This window comes from Sminthopsis crassicaudata, chromosome 2 (genome assembly GCF_048593235.1).
Source record: "Sminthopsis crassicaudata isolate SCR6 chromosome 2, ASM4859323v1, whole genome shotgun sequence".
Lineage (NCBI taxonomy): Eukaryota > Metazoa > Chordata > Mammalia > Dasyuromorphia > Dasyuridae > Sminthopsis > Sminthopsis crassicaudata.
In genome coordinates, this window is record NC_133618.1 from 580,610,085 (window position 1) to 580,629,372 (window position 19,288).

The 19,288-nt window shown below is 37.7% G+C and overlaps 1 protein-coding gene across 1 annotated transcript in view; it reads left to right on the forward strand.

Moving 5' to 3' along the window:
• The window catches only part of SORCS3 (sortilin related VPS10 domain containing receptor 3), a 694,559-nt gene that overhangs the window by 1,471 nt on the left and 673,800 nt on the right, over window positions 1–19,288 (forward strand).

Genomic DNA, 19,288 nt, shown 5'->3' on the forward strand with positions numbered 1-19,288 from the left:
AAGTTTGAAGCATAAAGGGAGAAATGCCTCCATCTCTCCTTCCTCCCTGGAAGAAAAAAGAAAGGAAAGGAAAAGAGAGCACCAAGGAAAACTTTCCCTTTGCTAGTTCACTTCTTCCCCCACTCTTCACCCCCAAGAATCAGCTGGTAGTACTGAGGCTAGCAAGAAGGATTTTGAAACCGCTGACCCACTGGTCCCTTTTTCTTTTCTCGGATAGCTGCGTTTTGCCGGACCCTATAGCATCAGGAGGTGGCGCCATTGATGTCGTTTCTGAGCCCCCAGCTCTGTCTCCCCTCCCCCGCTCACCCCACCTCCAGCCCATCTACAGTTCCCTCCCTCAGCGACAGCTGCAGCGGCCAGGCTAAGCTAAGACGCTTCTGGTCCAGAGGCTGGTCCTCCCAGCATTCCCAATTCTTAAGAGTAAAATCTCGGAGAATCTGGGCTTCTCAAATTCTATCGGTTTCTACTTTCCCCTTTCCTAAGACCGCTTGAAATACCATAGACCAAAGTATCACCTCTGCCCCAACCTGACATAACTCTTTCCCCCTTATATCTGGTTTCTCGTTCGGGTTAAATTTTTTTTTTTTTTTTTTTTTTTTTTTTGCGAAAGATTTGAGATACAAATATCCTTTGGTGCTAGCGGCTCATTTGCTGATCCATATTTTAGGGGGGTGGGTATGCGGGTAAGAGGGGGAATATTTTCTCCCTCTCCTTAAAATATTGATTTTTTTTGCCTTTCCTTTAGGAATTTATTATTATTATTATTATTATTAAACCACCATTTCTAATTTGGACTGGATGGGGTTGGATTGGTGATTATTAAAGTGAGAGATTCAGCAGAGTGGTGTTTACTGGAGAGTTTTTTTTTTCCTTTTGAGCTGGGTTCCTTTCTTAATGACACATAAATGACACATGGATTTTTGAAATAAGTGTATATTTAGAAGGTTGGCTATGAGTCAGGTCATCTTCGTCTGGGTTTCCAGTGCAATAGTTGGTTATTTTCCCCAACCACTTATGTCAGCCCCTTCTTTGTGAATATGGTAGGCTCTTAAAGTTCCATGGGGGTTAAATCTGTTTCTAGGCTGTGAGTGAGGGAGCTGCTGGCTGGCTACTTAATGTCTTTTTGCTAATCAGTTAGGTTGACTATCAACTCAGGGATGATTCGGCAGGAGAGAGTGCAAATCTAAACTTTCCCCATTTTTATTAGAAAACAATGAAGTGTGTTTGTGTGTGTTTGTGTGTGTGTGTGTAATAAGATATACATTTTGTAGAAGTCGTATCACAATATGAGTGTGGTGTCTTGGGTTGTGCAGGGAATACCTTTTCTAAGGGTCTGTTTCCATTAATATTTCTCATTGGACAAGCAAAACTAGGATACTATTTTTTATTCCCACCCACCTACCCATTTTTAAAAGCATGTATTGTTGAAGAGTTGATAAAAGCTGGAGGACTGCCATTTGTAGGAAATATTTTCAGAGAAGACTGATTAAATGCCATGCTGCATTTTCTCTCTCTGCAGACCTGTCTATCCAGCTGTGTAGCTGGTTAGGAACAAGGCGGTCAAGTACCTAGCCTGAATCACCCAGGGAAACCACTCTGGGAAATAGTAGTTGGGTTCAGATGTAAACCAATGGGAGTATTCAACTTGTCTTGTCAGGGAGCAGAGCTGAAGAGCTTTATTCATTATGTTATTCCTAAACATGTTAGGTCAGGAAAAAAGACAAAATCATAGATATGTTTTGGGGTCTCAGGCTTACTCACCTTTAGGGTCTAGGAGTGCTGCTTGTAATACTTTCAAGTAGGTATATGAGTTTTTGGTCCTGATTTTCAGATGCCACAAGTACATACTTGTGGGAGTCTACTGAGACTAATTGGATCTGAGAACAGGAAAACTAATCCCTTGTCTGTAGTAGTCTTAAGGGAAACAAAGCTGGAAAGGATGATTTGGATTATTTAACGGTTTTTCTCTTTCTCTCAGTTGGGGGAAAATAGATTTTTTAAATAAAAATCATTTTGAGGTTGATGGATTATTATGAGCTTACATGAAACTTCCTATTTAATCAATATAAAAGTAAAAAATAATACAGTAGGAAGATATTTAGCATGGCTATTTTCAAAGGGATATGGACAATTCCAGCTCTCATTTCAGTTTTCAAAGAGTTAAACTTTTTATTCTCTAGAAGGCCAGTAGTCTTATTTTTCCAAATATAGAGATCTTCCTGTTCTTGATGCAAATACATTTGGTCTCACTGACTTTTTACTCCCCATCTGTAATGTGGGTATTTTGGGTTCCATTGTAGAAACATCAGTGTAAATCAACCCTGAGTGGGTTTGAAATAAGGAAAGAGAAAAGGGTAGGTAAAAGAGAGAGTGGAAAAGAGAGTCACTGTGAGGATCATGAGAGCTAGTTATGCTTGAGAGGGGACCTCAAAGCCCCAGAAGAGGGAGCCTCTGCTTCCACTATCTCAGGGTTGGATCCTCTTTTTAGAGGGTTAGGAGAAAGGAATCTTTAACAGAGGGGGAAAAAGGAAGGGTGTCATATGAATGGACTCTGGTCCCTGGGCTTTTAAATTTTTTAATCAATTATTAATCTACTGTTGTGGAGGGAGGTGGGAGAGAGGAAAGAAAGGAGGGAAAAGGAGAGACAGAGGGCAAAGAGGCAAAAGAAGAGGGAGAGAAAAAGCTAGGGGAGAAAGGAGAAAGGGGGGTAGGGGAGAGAAAAGAAGAAGGGGAAGGAGCAGAAAGACGGAAGAGAGAGACGAGAGAGAGAGAAGATCCCGAGAGAGACCCGAGAGAGACGAGAGAGAGAGAGAAGAAAGAGAGAAAGAGAAATATGAGAACAATATATGTCAATAGGGACTTGATTAAGAAGAAAGGGATTTGAGGTTTTTCCAGATGCCTTTAGTCTCCTGGAGCTGGAATTCCTTTGATGTCTTTGTGTTAAATATTTGTCTTGTAGGCCATGGACCCTGTCTGTAGAGCTCATATGGAAAGAGACTATCACATAGCTTTTTTTTTTTTTTCTTTCAACTGGCATCTCCCTGCTCAATAGGTTGGCAAATGACTCTTGAGAATTCAATGTTATGAAAGTAAGCTTGGTCTTCCCTTTCATTTTTCTTCCTAAAAACATCCCTAGCATCTTGTTCTTTCTTCCTCCAATCTCTCCTAGATTCTGGTGAGAATGCCAAATTTCACTTTATAACCGTTGATGTTCACTTCAATGCTGGTAAATTTCACATAACACAGTATCGAGCACATATTTCAATAAAGACACTGAGAAATGCACTTGGGTGGGGAAAATAAAGAAGATATTGATAATTGTAAGTGTCAGGCCTCTGTTCCTCCTGGGAGCTGTCTCTTAGGAAATAGAGAAGATACAGTTTCTCTTACATAGTCTCTCCCACACACACACAACTAATTCAGTTGGACTGTGCTCTAAAATATTTATCCCTAATGCTCAAAATAGTGACAAGTTTGATCAGATTAATTGTATTCCTTGGATGGATATTCTAATTGCAATTCCCAAACAGATTTTTCAAATATTTTTTTGGCTGGATTATCCAATCCTCCTTGCCCCTATGCACATTACTGATGTCACAATATCTTAATGCATTTTCCTTCTTGGAGACTTAATAATGAAGCCTGCCTGCCTCAGAAACCATTTTTCAGGAGTTTGCCAAAAAAAATCTGTTTTTAATTAATATTACAAGGAGAGCTATTTCAGCTAAGATATCTCTGAGAAATAAAGTGGGATATTGCAACACTAATTGCTCTTGATAGTTGTCTTCCCTCTGGTCAGGTGGGAAGTAAAGGGCACCCCTGGGGGTGGGGGACTGGCCAAAGCCAGTTTGTCCCCAGGGTTGTCAGTTTCATCCAATGCATTAGCATAACTGGAAAACAGAATAATATTTCCTCATGGATTTCTATAGCATTTTTAATGCAAATAGAAGTTGCAAACTACTTTAAGTGGGAGTCCCTGCTAATGGTTGCAGAAATGGAATAGCTGGAATCAGCTTTTTTGCTGACAAAGGAAGGAAACTGGAAAGTGGTCTTTCCAACATTGTTAGGTTAAGTGAAAACTAGAAGTAGGGAGGGAGAGAAGAATCAAGGGGCTATTTTCTTTGGACTTCAAACATCAATTAAAATGACCAGAGTCACTTTAGTGCTCATCAATCTGTGAGACCAGCCTCATCCCTTAAAGAACAATAGAATAAACCAAATAGTTTGTGATGGGAAAACCTATCTAAGGTAAGCAATTTACCCAAGGACACACAAGGACCAGAAAACTAAGCTGAGGATTCAATTCCTACCTTATCTGATGATTTTTTTTTACTTATTTGAATTTTCTTAAAGGGTAGTTGGGTAAGAGACCCTCAGATATTTTTGATCAGCTCTTGTAAAGGTCTGGTTGAAGGAACATTTGAATGTTTAGCCAAGGAGAGATTTTTTATATGACCTCAATTAATATCATTTGTGCTATTGTACATATTGTTTAAATTCTCTGAGTTCAGTGGAAGGAGAGGATACTGTGCATTGGAATAGCCTGGAAAGGCTTTATATATGTGAGTCTGGAACTGAGTCTTATAGTCAGAAAGGTTTGTGAGCAGTTGAATAGGCTAGTTTGGCTTGTCAAATATAAATACCAGTAACCAAAAAATCGCAGAAGTTATGTAATCACTGTTAATTGGAAAATATTAAAAGGCTCATATGGGTTATTATGATAGTTAACTTTTAAGAAATGAAAATTTTAAAATAGGGCCAATAGGGGTCATAAGTAGAAAGTTTTCTTTAGCTATGAAGTACTGCTATGTGTCAAATTCTATTGAAGGAGGAAAACTAGACATATGTGCCAGAGCCTCTTCTAGGAGAACTTTCTGGATTTAGTGAGGTCACTTCTTAATACATATAGCAATGGCTTCACAGGGAGCTGTAGCCCTGGTGATGAGGGATAACAGTAACAATGAGATAAGTTTGATTCTTAGCAGTGTTTTATGACCAGAACATGGTTCATACAGGTGCTTCTCTGAGTTTGGGGACCATCTGAAACTGGTGTAAAACAGTTCTGGGATTTTATGATGGCAGAATTCATCCAGAGGATCAGTGCAAAGGATTGTTGTTATGCCAAGCTCAGTATATTGTTTGATAGTTGGGCTTTAGTTCTAGAAAACAGGATATGACAGTAAAAAGGGAGAAGTGGTGATGGCATGGGGATCCTGAGAAGGTGGAGTAGAGAATTCTTTAAGGTTTATACATTGGGAGTTAAAGTTGGTTACTGGTGGCCCTTGTTGCTAAATCAAAGACTTTAGACTTTTGAGCTGGAAGTGACATGATCAGAGATGTGATAGAAGAGGATTGAATATTGGTTATGTGTAGAATGCATCACAGATAAAAAGTCTAGTTGCAGAAAGATCTGTCATAGAGTCACTCAGCTTCAGAGTTGGAAGAAACCTTAATGACCATCTAGCTCAGCTCCATTTGCAAGTGAGGCAGCTGAAGCCTGAGGAGGTTCTTATGGCCTGTAGGAATAAGATATATTTACACTTATTTATCTCTTCTGCATTTTCTTCCTTTATTTTTCTCTATTTAACCTCAGCCAGTCTCTACTCTTCTATTCCATCTGCTTCTTCCGCAGAAGATAGCTTTTCAAGGGGGTCAACAATGCTTTCAAAAAGATGAGACTAAATACTCCTAAAAGAGTTGGCAAAAACTGAGGTATAGAAAGAGTAAATTTCCAAGTTCTTCAGGGGAGGCCTATATTAAGTTTTTAATTCAAATTCCCGCATTTTGTTCTTTGGACTGCCTAGCCTTTCCCTTCTTGAGCTTACATCTGCAGATTTAATAAAAGTCTTGTTAGCATTGGGTGTGCAGAATCTTACTCACTGTTGTTAATGGGGGCCTCATGTGAGTCACCTTGCTTCTTGAAGGAGTGAGTGAATCAAGGCTGGTTACATTATGAGAGAGTGTTTTGCTCATTTATTTTGATAAGCGTATTTGGGTTTAATTATTTATGGTAATGTTGTTCCTCATAGTACATAACTAAATGTGCAATAGTAAATTTGGAAAAAAAAGTAATGAAGTCTGAGTAATAATAGTTCCTATTAAAGGGTTTAGCTCTGAATTCTTTCACTGAGGAGTAAGATTGTTCATTCAGGGATGGGATAAAAATTATAGGGCCTGCATAGAATCAGAATCACTGTAAGTCAAGTGCTAGCTAATTACAACTAATTTGCTAAACCTTGGTATATTGATCATAAGGGCAGCCTTTAAAAATTAGCTCAAGGGGAGAACTGGAAAGAAAAGAGAAATGGTAAAATAGGAGACCAAGATGTTAGTGGTGCCAGTCTAGTGTGATTGGCTAATCTCATGGAGTTAGAATTCTTGAAGTGAAAGTAAAATCTTTACATACAGTCACTATAAAGAACTGATTAATAATATAAATAAGTAAAAAAGAATATAAATAGGTTGAAAGAACATTAGAGAAGAAAAGGATCTTATTAGTAATCTCATTTGATGGAAGAGGAACTGATGCCCAAAGAGTGAAGGTGACTAGCCCAGGTTTCAGGTGGTTTGTCAGTGACACAGCTGGGTCTTCTGACTCCCTCTCACTACTATATCCTGTCATCTAATAGTTTATATACATTGAATGAGCTTCTCATTCAATAAATCAGTATTGTTCTGAGGATGATTGGAAGATGTAGAAGGTGGATAATACACACTTCTAGTCTTCATGGAACTAACAGTCTGTTTCTAAAGACAAAAAAGTACATGTAACTTTACTTCCTAACTGGGTACCCCTGCTTTGCTTTTTAAAATTTTCTTGGAGAGGAGAATTGATAAACGAGGGAGGAAATCTAGGTTGTTCATCTTTGGATATTCCTCATTGTAAATCATCTTAAAGTAGATGTATGATTATTTTTTTAAAAAGGAAAACAAACAAAATTTGGCTTTCAGACTCCTTTGGCAAGCATAATATACAGTTGTCAGCAGAAGGCTCTGTAGAGATAATGGGATAGGCCCCAAAGTTCCTATTTTTGTCTTAATTCATTTTCTCTGAGTTCTCTCTTAATGCTTAAATGTGAAGTAGGGCTGGCATCCAGGACAATCTACTGAATATATTTAGCTTCTCACTGAAAGGGAGGGTACCTGCAATATTGGCTAATTAGCTTTGGAGTAAGATACAACCCCTTTCAGCCTAAAGCTCAAGTTTCTCTCCTGTAGGATGAGAGTGTACTTGATGTGTGAAGCCTCAGATCCTTGACACAAACACTAGAGGGAGTGTTGCCCTGGGAAAGGGAGAAAAATAAATAGAATAAAATAATGATAAAAGGAGGTTGTTTCAAAGAACAGAAGGGGGAATGGGTTTTGTGAAACATATTAAGGAAGTTGTGTTTTATTTTGGGTATAAATCTCTATTAATTGTATCCAGAGTAAGGGAGAATATAATATAATTCTGACAAAGTCTGCCCTGATCAGACAACAATTGGAGCACTGTATTTAGTTCTGGGTGCCATATATTTAGGAAGTCCAGTGCCAGGTTGGAGTGTTTCTATAGAAAAATGACCTAGCTTCATCTAATAATAATATGATTATTACTAGATAGAACTGAGGTGGAGTGGTGGCATTAGCCTAGAGAAGATAGACTTAGAAGGGACATAAAAACTGTCTTCAACTATTTGAAAATTATGTGCTATAGGAAATAGACTTGCTCTGTTTGATCCCAGAGGATAAAACTGTGAGCAATGAGTAGAAATTGAAAAAAAAAACAAACTTAGGCTTCTTGTGATGGAAATTTATGACACTGCTATCTCAAAATATAATGGTCTATGCTTTGAAGGGATAGTGGATTCCTTCCTTCACTAGATATTTTTAAACAAAGGATCTGTGTAACCAATAGTTGTGTTTGTTGTAAGGGGGATTTTTGTCAGCTCTAGGTCAGACTTAATGACCTTTGAGGTCATTTCCAACTTTGAGATTCTGACTTCATATCCAGAGTGCTTTTTTCTTATCACAAGTCTCCCTGATATCTTCCCAGTGATGCTCAAGTAAGATCATAGAAATGAAGTGCCTTGTAAACTGCAAAGTGAATTCAAGACAGATCTCTCTCTCTCTGCCTCTTTGTCTTTGTCTCTGTTTCTCTGCTTCTTTGTCTCTGTCTCTGTTTCTCTACTTCTTTGTTTCCATCTGTCTCTCTGTTTCTGTCTGTCTTTCTCTCAATCTCACACATACATACACACATATATAATTGTCGGATTAAGATGAAGACCCCTTCAGTAGACACAAATAAATTGATGCTCCAGGACCTTGGACAGCTCTCTGTCCCTTTCCCAAGATGGTTGCACTATTTTCTCTCAGGTCAGAGTCCATTTGGGATAAACAGTATTGAGGTGCTAATTACATAGGTCTAAGTTTGAACCAATGGCCCCACTTCATTCCATATTAAATAATTAATATTCCTAGATATTAGCATGATTTGGATGATTTTCTTTTAGTTTTCTATTGCAGTATTGGATTTTAATATCCCTATTTCTTCTCATTAAATTCAATACAGTAAGGATTCATTTCCTAGGTACCTTCTATGTGCCCAGATCTGTGCAATGTTCTTGAATTATGGGGAGGGATGAGAAATATTCCACTCTCAATCCTATATTCTATTGGAAAATTTAGAAAATATAGAACAATGAGATTCATATATAATTATATTTATTTGTCTTTTAATATTTAAAATGCTTACTGAGGAAAAGGTACTAAGCTATGCCCTGAAGGTAAGAAAAACAAAATTAAATAATAGTTTTTGCCCTTAAGAAGCTTGTGATCTGATAAAAATGTAATACACATAATAATAGCTAACAGTGTGGTGGTTTTAAGATTTGCAAAATGCTTTATATTATCTTATTTGATATTCGCAACAGACCTGTGAGATGGTGCTCTTATCTCCATTTTACAAAGAGGAAAACTGAGGCTCAAAGAGGTTAAGTATTTGTCCAGCGTTTTTCCCAGTCAGTATGTGTCAAGAGACAAAATTTTAATTTGTCTTCTTGACTCCTAATCTAAACATAACCATTATGTCACCCAGACTGCCAAGGAATATTACATTATCATATATTGTAATAAGAGTGTTAAGTTTAATGTTGTCAGGTGATAAAAAGTGAGTATTATCAAATATGAAATATATTATGTGGCCATTAAAATCTTAACAACAATTAAGGAGGGAAATGATAATGACAACTGTAATGATTAGGGAAGTCTTCTTGGAGAATTGACTTCCTTTAGGTTCTATATAGCTATCTGGAAAAGTGATTTACATTTTTCTCTCCTTACCTCATTACTTATCTACACTTATGCATGCGTATATGCACATATATGCACACATACAGACACACACACACCTTTACCCTGAGTTATGGCTGGGATGCTGGCAGACCTGATCTGGAGAAGGGAATGCATTGGCATTACATTCAAAATAAGGGACTCCCTTGATATAACGGTTCCATACTTCCTCCCTCCATACCTCCAACCAGGAATGCCTGTGGAACCTAATAATTTGAAATCTTGGACTTGAAGTCAGGTACAATAGCTATCTAGAATAAACACTAACAGCAGGTAAAATGCTAACCTGAGACATAAAGAGGCAGTCTGCTGCAAAGGTGAATGAGCAGGACAGGATTTAAAATACCTAAATCCATCTGTGTAACCTTGGTCAGTTTACTTTGTTCTTCTAGACCTCTTTGTAACATGACAGATTAGGACCAGGTGATTTCTCTGGTACCTTCTTCCACTAAAATTTGATTCACATTTTTTTTCTGAAGTTCACTTGCCATCTTCTACTCTTAAAATCCATGGGGATATTTCCTTGAAGTTTGAAGAGTTATCCAATCACCGGGGCCCAATATAGCTAATCTTCTCTTCTTATTCCTTTCAATCTTCTCTCTATAGCAGCCTAATCAGGCTCTGGCTGTGCCCAACTGCTGAGTGTATTCCAGGTCCATCCAAAGGGGAACTTTTGAGTCTTAATAGTCAGGATATAAATGTTACAGTTGAACTCAACTTCTGATTGAATGCTTACGATGTAATTTCATTTGAAGGGGGAGAAATGCAGGTCTGGGGATTTCAGTGGTCCTAGCTGATTATTTAAAATATATTAGTTCCAATGAAATATTTAGCTTTTAAACAACAAATTTAATATGGTGAATTGCATTTTACTTATTAATGGCAGTTGCAAGGAGATTTGTAGGAGTTGTGCTAAAGTGCACTGTTGTGATATTGCAAAGTATAGTAATTACTGTAATATTTTGTTGAATTATTAATATCTACTATGCCTGCAGGAATAGCAGCCTCTGCAGCAGAATACGTTTTAAAATTGCCTTTTTCCCTCCTGGCTTTGTTTTGTTTTTTAGGCACTTATGAATTTTTTACGGATGGGTGGGAGAAACTGGAGTCAATTACATCATGCAAAACAACCCCACATGCCCTGAGAAAAAGACCTGGTGCCAAAGTAGTTCACAGCCAGTCCACCCCCACCCTCAGCCAAGCCTATTTGCAAAACTGAGAAGATCATGGTTTGAGGAAAAGGCCAAAATTGATCTTTTTGCAGCAGCTAGGACTAGTAGAAAAATTTATCAATAAGGTGGTGCATATATAGCGTTCTATGTATTTGTATGCAGAGTTAGCTTAATACATTTGAAGAGAAAAGGATTTACCTACATCCTATAATTTTGGGACATCAGAAAATGACTCTATAATATCTTCTTGATGATTGAAAACCTAAATAGTCATGTTGGGTCCAATTAAATGTAAATTCAACAAATCTGTTCTGACCACACACTGAAATAATACTAGAAAGGGTTATTATACATCCTATTTGTAAATCTTGGTTTGTATGTTTATTAGATATATGACACTAGGCAGGTCACAGAAGCATAGAAATTGAGTAGGAACAGACCTTGGAAGCCATCCAGTTTAACCTTCCTCTTGACCAAAAAAAAAAAAACCCTACTGTTAACATTCTGAGGGCAAGAGACCAGATTAATTAGCTTGATTCATCCCAATGAATTTAAAAGATATTTTATTGTATGAATTATATATGTTAGAGTATATGCAAACTCTGTGGGGGATATAAAGATAAAATACAGTTTGTATCTCAAAGGAAATTTTGCTTTGGAGTAGATAAGAAAAGTCATGTATACAAATGAGTATAATGAAAAGCAGTGTGTTATCAATGAATGTTTTACAAGAGATATGAAGATAGTTCTAGGGGGCATTGCTGAGAAGGGGGCTAGGATGGAGTAGATTCTGTGTAGATGAGGTGAGTATGATTTGAGCATGTACAGATTGCCATTTATAAACTCTTTTTAAAAAGTCTGACAGGTAATGAATTAGTGTCCTTAGTGGGAATGAATTTTTCAGATCTGAGCCAGGAAGGGATGAGATAGCAGGCAGAGAGGAAGACAAAAATTGTCTCTGAAAAAGGCTAACAGTGGGAAAGGATCCAGAAATATTTGACTAATGATTATGAAGTAAAAAGCAGAGATTATTTACTTCTTTTTAGTGAAAGGGAAACAGTGATACAGTGAAATTGGAAGTGACTTGTCTGTTACCAGCAAATTGTTTGTGGAGGCAAGACCCATACCTTGGTACCTTTCAGCCTGAGGCCTTTCCCTCAAGACTTAACCTTTATAAGTTCCTGGATATGAATTTCTTCCATCTGAAAGAATGGGGGGCATTGAAGTTACAATGCCAGCTTCCTGCATCATTTCATAGCCATCTCATCCATCCTTCTTGCTGCTGTTAGAGTTTTCGTATAATTAAAGGAACCTACTAGAGGTGAAGATGGGAGAGGCAGTGTCATTTGCCAAGAAAGCCAAGCATACAATTTCTCATATGAACTTACCACCAAATATCTTTGATATTAGCACAGAGATATTATTTCCTAACTCCTAATTCCATCATTAGACAAATTCACAGGACAGTTTAGGAAAATGGATTAAGTTACTTGTGGGTTTCTAGATAGTTGAATTTACATTTTACCATAATAATGACAACTTTCTCTATACCTGTTCATCTTTGAAAACCTCCAAGCACTGCATTTTTGTTTTTCTTCTCAGGCTATTTTTACCTTCTTTCTAAATCCAATTTTCCTTTTGCAGCAAGATAACTGTATAAATATGTATACACATATCTTATTTAACATATACTTTGACATATTTAACATGTATGGAACTACCTACCATATAAAGGAGAAGGTGGAGGGAAGGAGGGGAAAAGTTGGAACAGAAGTTTTTGCAAGGATCAATGTTGAAAAATTACCCATGCATATGTTTTATCAATAAAAAGCTATAATAAAAAAGAAAACATCCAAGCACTTAGCATTATAAAACTGGTAGGGAATTGAATCCACTTAATCCAGCCTTTTTGTCAACCATAGGAGTCCCTTAGAGGCTCCCTGACAGGGAATTAGATACTCACATGATAGAAGGGAAAGGAAAAATGATATAGTTTAGGATAAAGTGGTCACCTAACTGGGAAGTGTCCAATTAATTCATTAATCCAATTAGCCCCTTGCTCTCTGGAATGCTTTTTGTTGGTTGCCCAGCAACCAATATAGACTTCAATGTATTGTACTGCTGGTGAATGGAGCAGTAGCTTTTTCTTCCTATTGGCTCTCCCACCCCTTCTCTTCTTTTTGGTGGGGTGGGGTGGGGTTTTTAATTTCAGGTTCACAGTAATGAAGAGCAGCATCATTCCATCATTCCTCAGCCTCTCTTCTTAGCTATTAAAAAATTCAATTTTCAGATGCACAACAATGGAGAACATATTAATTCCCTGTCTTTCATTTCTTCAGGCAGGTTCTCTCTAGACTTCCAAGTCTGATTTTTAAATTTTGTATTATTATTCTGAATTTATTTTGTTAAAATTGCAATTCTTTGTTTACTAGACTACAAGATATTTGAAAGCAGGGACCATGACTTACTTTTATATCCTTATCTAGCACAGTGCATTATACATAACAGTTGATTTTAAAAATGTTTGTTGCATGAAGGACAAGGTATACTGGAAGCCTTAGAACATTTTCAAACGCTATTCCTACACCAAGTATCTATATGGGATGAGGAGAATATCAGAAAATATCCTTCACACAAAATAACACCAAACTCCAGTGTCAAGTAAATTCTGTATTCAAAATGGAATGAGATTGCCTCTGAAAAACAAATAAAAAACAAAAACAAAGAAAGACTTCTTGTGGAAGGGGAGATTTTTACTGGGACTTGAAGGAAACAAAGGAAGGCAGGAAATTAGGATGAGAATAGATTTCCATGTAGAGGGGCAGTTCAATTCCCTAACAAAATTAAGCCATGAAAGAATGAGGGAACATAGTTTTAGGACTAAAACTCAGGGGTTTGGTGAATTCAAAATCAACTTGTTATATGAGATCACTTAGATAAGTTGTGAGCAGTTTCAATAAACAAGGAGATACAAAATATACAATATCATGTATATATGACTTTGCACGTTTACTGTAGCTAGAGGGTTCTGTGCTAAGGCAATGGAGTCATGGGGTTCATCCCAGAATGTGCCAGTTATCTCAGTTTTATTATCATAACTCTGCTCCTATGTGGTCTATAAGTATGGTCCACCATTAATCTCTAATTCTTATCCCAGACTGATCTCTGAAGAAAATATCCCTAACCCTGGCCATGGATGAACATGTAAATATGACCATCTTGATTACACATTTATTGTTAACACTGGCCTCAGACTGCCAACTAAACAAACAAACAAAAAAAGAACTTTAATTATAATAAGAGAGTATTCTGAACCTAGTTGCAGAAGAATCATTAATCAGGCCCCCCCATTTATCCTCTAGCCCAACATTAGTTGAGCTAGTAGTTATCTTTAAAATGCAGATAATTATCTTTTTTAAAAAGTGAATACTTAGTCCCTAGAGGAATGTGCAAGAATATCTACTTCCCCCAAACAAGTCACACTTTTGTGTAACTGATAGCAGTAGTAGGATTATCTTTGTATATCAAAGAAACATTTTCCAACTTTGCATGAACAAGAAAAGGCACATGTCCCGCCTGCTCAGTGGAAACTATTTTCCTATGAAAATTCGTATCCAGTAGAGATGTTTCTGAAGTGCAGTAAGACTAGCATGCTTGTCTGTTTTTGTGGAGGGTGGCTTATTGTTTGGTGATTCTGCTTCAAGAAGACACAGAAGGAGGAAGATGATGGGCACTGTGAGCAGTATGGATTCTCTCAGAGCCTCCTGTGGGACACTGGGAATTAATCAGCTCCCTTTGGCTGAAAAGTGCCAGCTTCTTTGGCATGATTCTTTCCGGCTACAAATCACTCCACTGTCTCCAGCCTCCTTCAGAAGAGGGAGCATCTCAATTGAGCTGCTGGCGACTGTGCCTCCCTCTCAAGGGAGATTCTTTCTGATGGCAATGCATCTGTTCCTGCATTTCCGAGGACTTCGGACCAAGGTAGTGTTTAATTTTCCAGCTATTGTGCCATCAGGCTATTTAACAGTCTCTCCCCCATCTCAGAAGGCCTACTTGTTTCAGAGTAGACACCTCCCCAAAGCCCAGCCCTGTGGAACTCTTCTGGGAGGGGTTTTGCAGGTTTCTATTCCCTCTAAAAAGAAAATCTCAAGGTGAGGTGACAGCTCTTTCTAGACAGTAGAGTTCTGGTGATGGAAGTGGCTCTCTTACTCATGGTCTGTTTCCTTCAGCTTTAATAGAATGTGTTATAAACTTATAAGAGCTCTGATTAGGGTCTTCAAACAATGTATGGCAATTGGAGAACAGCCGCTATCTATTTGGATCTTCCCAGACTAAAGGAGAGAATTAGTTACCCTTGCTCCCTGAACCTTAGAGGACTGAGCTAACTGGTATTGTTTGGACCTTTTGAGCCTCCTTCTTTCCAAATGTAATCAAATAACCATGAAACTGCCTGGAATTCTTTTTGTTCTTCATTTCTACCCTCAGAATGCGAGATTTCCATTCCCTGGGACAGGCCTGCAGGGAAGCTCTCGCCTCACTTTAATCTCTGTTCAGGATGCATCTGGCGCCAGATTTCATTCAGCCATATCACAATCCCTTCTTTATGACATCATTGCTCATCACCATGGAAACATTTCCAGAGTCACAGAGACTGGATTGTAGCATCATTGAAAGCATCAGGCACGAGGAGGAGAGAAGAGGAAATATAGGGTGGGAGAGATGGGGAGCTCAACCCAATAATAAACATGACATAGCAGGAAAAATACTATTTTTCTTTTTTTTGATATTTACATATTGAAGTTTCTTGCCACAATAAATTCCCTAGGATGTAAGGAAAAGGATGTTTTCAGAGTGATAACTCTTACCCGGGGTCAGTTTTGACTACAAAACTTTGAGGTGGACTGGATCAATACTTTTGCTAGTCAAATAAAACTCAAAGGGTGGTATATTTTGGAAGCACAGAGTAATAAAATAATGACTCTGGGAGAGACTTAAAGACTATTCAATTAAACTATTTTGCAAGTAGAGAGAACAAATGGGTACCCTAAGTGACACAGGCATTAGTAGCAGAGCTGGATCTTCTGATTTTTTGTTTTTTTCTGCTTCTATGTATGTATGGTTTCTGGATTCTGTAACTGGAAGGAACAGTAGAACTAAGGAAATAGGATTCCTGCAGTGTGTATTTGCCACTGGCATATAAGAATATTGGAGGTGAAAGTGCCCTAGGAAACTAAAGGAGGGAGAAGAGGTTTGGTTTGGAATGTTCTCTCTTCCAAGGCAAGGATAATTGAGGAATAGAAAATTTGGAGCTTTTTTTCTCTAGTAAAACTCTTTTGGGAATCCTCCTAGTTTGACCCATGCCTCATCAGGTACAGTGAATGCTTACATGTCAATGAATTGGTAGTGCTGTTTACCTTATGTAAGATTATATAAGATACACTCATAATAGTGAATTAAATTGTGAATATTCTAATGTTTATTATGTCTTGTCTCCTTTGCTGAACTCAGTTCTCTAAAGTCAGAAATGATGCTTTTTTCATCATATGTTTCATATATCGCCCTATATAATAAACCCTTAGTAAATGCATGTTGAATTAATTTAATTTATTAATTAAATTTGGTCCTATTCACTAGGTGGAAAGAGGTCAGAAAGACTGTTGAATTCTTGTCTCCATTACTTACAATCTTTGTGGCCATGAACCAGATTCTTAAATTTTTTGATTCTCAATTTTTTATTTGCAAAAAAAAATCACCATATGTGTTGTTGAAAGAGAAAAATAGATAATTATAGAAAAATGGTCTGCAAACTATAAAAATTTCATAGCAATGTCAGCCATTTATAAGAGTCATTGCTGGAGCACTGATTTCTACAGGTTTGTTTTCTATAATTAAAAGAATTACCTCCAGATTCCTTTGGAGTCCACCTTCTTTAAACCAATCTGTTTATAAAACAAAACAGATTCTTTCCCTTATTGTCAATGAGATCTTCACTGACCAGCTCTGAGGAAACTGGTTAAAATGTTTTCTCAGTAGTGTTGGCTATTAGCTGTACCTCTTTTGATTTACGCAACTATTTCTCAGTTTTGGTGTTCCCTGCCATGAACATTTGGGTTTTTAACCCTAATCTTAAAGAGAAAAGGCAAGAAACAGAGTCCTTGAGTAAGGATGTTGAAATCAGACTATTATTCCTGAGGGGGAGAGTGTTCTCTTTAGAGACATTGGCAGAGACTCTATATAGTTTTGGGGGGAGGGTCCCTTTTTCCCTAGGTGCTAGGATTCCCATTTATGGCTTTGGGTAGAGGAAAGAAATGAAAGTTAAAAAATATTTTTTGTAAATATGAGTGGTAGTCTATCTTGCAGTATTTTAAAATGTTCAGAATATCTCAACAACATTAACCAGCCTGTCAGAGTTGCCTGTAGAGCTGGTGCCCCTGTTGTATAAAATATTCTGTGTGTGTGTGTGTGTGTGTGTGTGTGTGTGTGTGTGTGTGTGTGTGTAGGGGAGGGGTGGAAACAGGCTGAGGCCTGGGAATTTGCCTGAGCATTAGTCAGCATTCAAGCTGAGCAAACATTATTTTTTTTTCACCAAGTGCATTTTTTAATCTAACCCATGTAGAGAGTAACAAGGTCTAATTTTGACTATGTTTGGAACATGGTGCTCACCAAGGTCTTTAGTATGATTTCTCCTCCTTCAAAACTCAGCACATGTGATTCTTTCTGGACACCATCCAGACTTTTATATGATGCTTCCCCTATTCAGTTGTAAGGTCCATGTGGTCAAGGATTGCTTTGATTTTTTTTATTTGTTATCACCAACCAATGGCATGTGTATGTGTCATAGTTTTTCAGGAATGCCCAGCGCTTTGTGACTCCATCTGGAGTTTTCTTGACAAAGATACTAAAGTGGTTTGCCATTTCCTTTTCTGATTTATTTTACAGATGAGGAAACTGAGGCAAACAAGGTTAAGTTTACATAGCTAGTAAGTAACTGAGGCTGGATTTAAACTTAGAAAGATGAATCTATCTGACTCCAGGTCTGATGCTCCATTCACTATGCCACCCAGCTGCCCCTCCATGCATATAATAAGTCTTAACAAATGATTTTCACTCAATATTGATCACTCTAGTTGGAAGCGGGCTCTTTTTCCTCTGAGCTCCAAAACATTCTCATAAATTGATTATTTTCTATTTTTTATTAAGGGTATCTGTAGACATTTCTTATCCACCTTATTAGACTACAAATTCTTTTAAAGTAGGTGCTGGATCATATTCATCTCTACATATTACCTAGTACCTAGAAAACTTATACAGAGAAATTATTCAGAAAATGTCAATTGAGTTGAATGGAAGTTGTTGAATCTATTAAGAGGCCTTGTGGTTTCGTGAAATCAGAGGATTTGGGTTTCAATCCTAGCTCTGCTTCTGTGTTTATGGACAAGTTAAACTTTAGAAACCTTTGTTTCCTGGTATGCAAAATGAGAGAAATGGACTAGATGATCTCTAACAGTTCTATCACCACTTCATCCAATAGTTACTTTAAAAGCAACTTAAAATGGTGGGAGGATAGATTTGGTTCCAGGATCTTCATCTGTTGTTTGACCCCATATGGACCCTTATCACTGACTGTGGGAGGCCATGCCATTATTATTTACTATCAGTAAATATTTGATTTGTATACCTATTTTATGTACCTATATACCTGGGGTCACATAAAATTTCTCAGGTTATTAGGAAGGGTCACAAATGGAAAAAAAAAATTTAAGAAACACTAGACTAAATAGCTTCAGAAGCATCTTCCAGTTCAAGAATTCTGCCTTTCTTGGATGTGTGTGAAAGATATTGCTAGGCACTTTTTAAAATAAGTTTAAAAGACTTGACCTTTGCTGATGTAGGATGAATGGTGGGATTGGTTATAATAAACCCACACATCAAAATAGCATATCTTATTTACTAAGGACTTTGTATACGTTTGTCATTATTTGCAATTATTCTTTGTAAAAGGAATTTTTATCCTCATGTTGTAAATGAGAAAACTGAGGCTTGAATAGTTTGAGGGACTTGCTCAAAGTCAATGATAGAATGGAGGCTGAAAGCCAACTCTACTGATTACTAGTACCTAGTGCTCATGTGTTAGGTTTTTACTAAGTGCTAAGTTGGTACTTGACAATTTTCTAGTTCCGGCCTTTCCTGGGAGTTTGATTTGTGAATTCCTGGGGAAGAGCTTGCATGCTTGGGAGGAGCAAGTTCATTGGTTGAAGTGGTTCTTCCCAGAAGCCCTTGTATTATCCCATGCCCATTCTCTGGGAGGATAAAGAGGGCAGCTCTGGGGGGAAAAAGTCAGTCTCTGTTGTAGACCAGACTTGACGCAGCTCTCTGCAGGAAGGGAAATCACGTCTGGATGAGAGTTATCAGCAACTGTCTGGAGACAACGGTTCTCTAGAGGAAGAAGAATCTGTCTGAGAGATTTGAGTTGACACAGCAGATCTCCTCCCAGAGAGCGATCAGCAGCTTCTGGAGACAATAGCACGTTACACTCATGGGGACCAAAGCAGGAGAGAACATATGATGCATGCTTACATTGGTTTGAGCCTCTGACTCTAGTTGCTAAGCCAGTCTTATTCTGCTCTTTCTATAGTACTCTCTCGTATCAACCCCCCCTTTTTTTTTCACTAAACTTTTTTCCTCTAGGCCTAAATAGTACATATAAAGGGACACTGCCAATGTTCTCATCTCTAAAACTTCTTGTCCTTTCTTTGGGGACATTGTCCTCCCAACACCATTTTATGTCC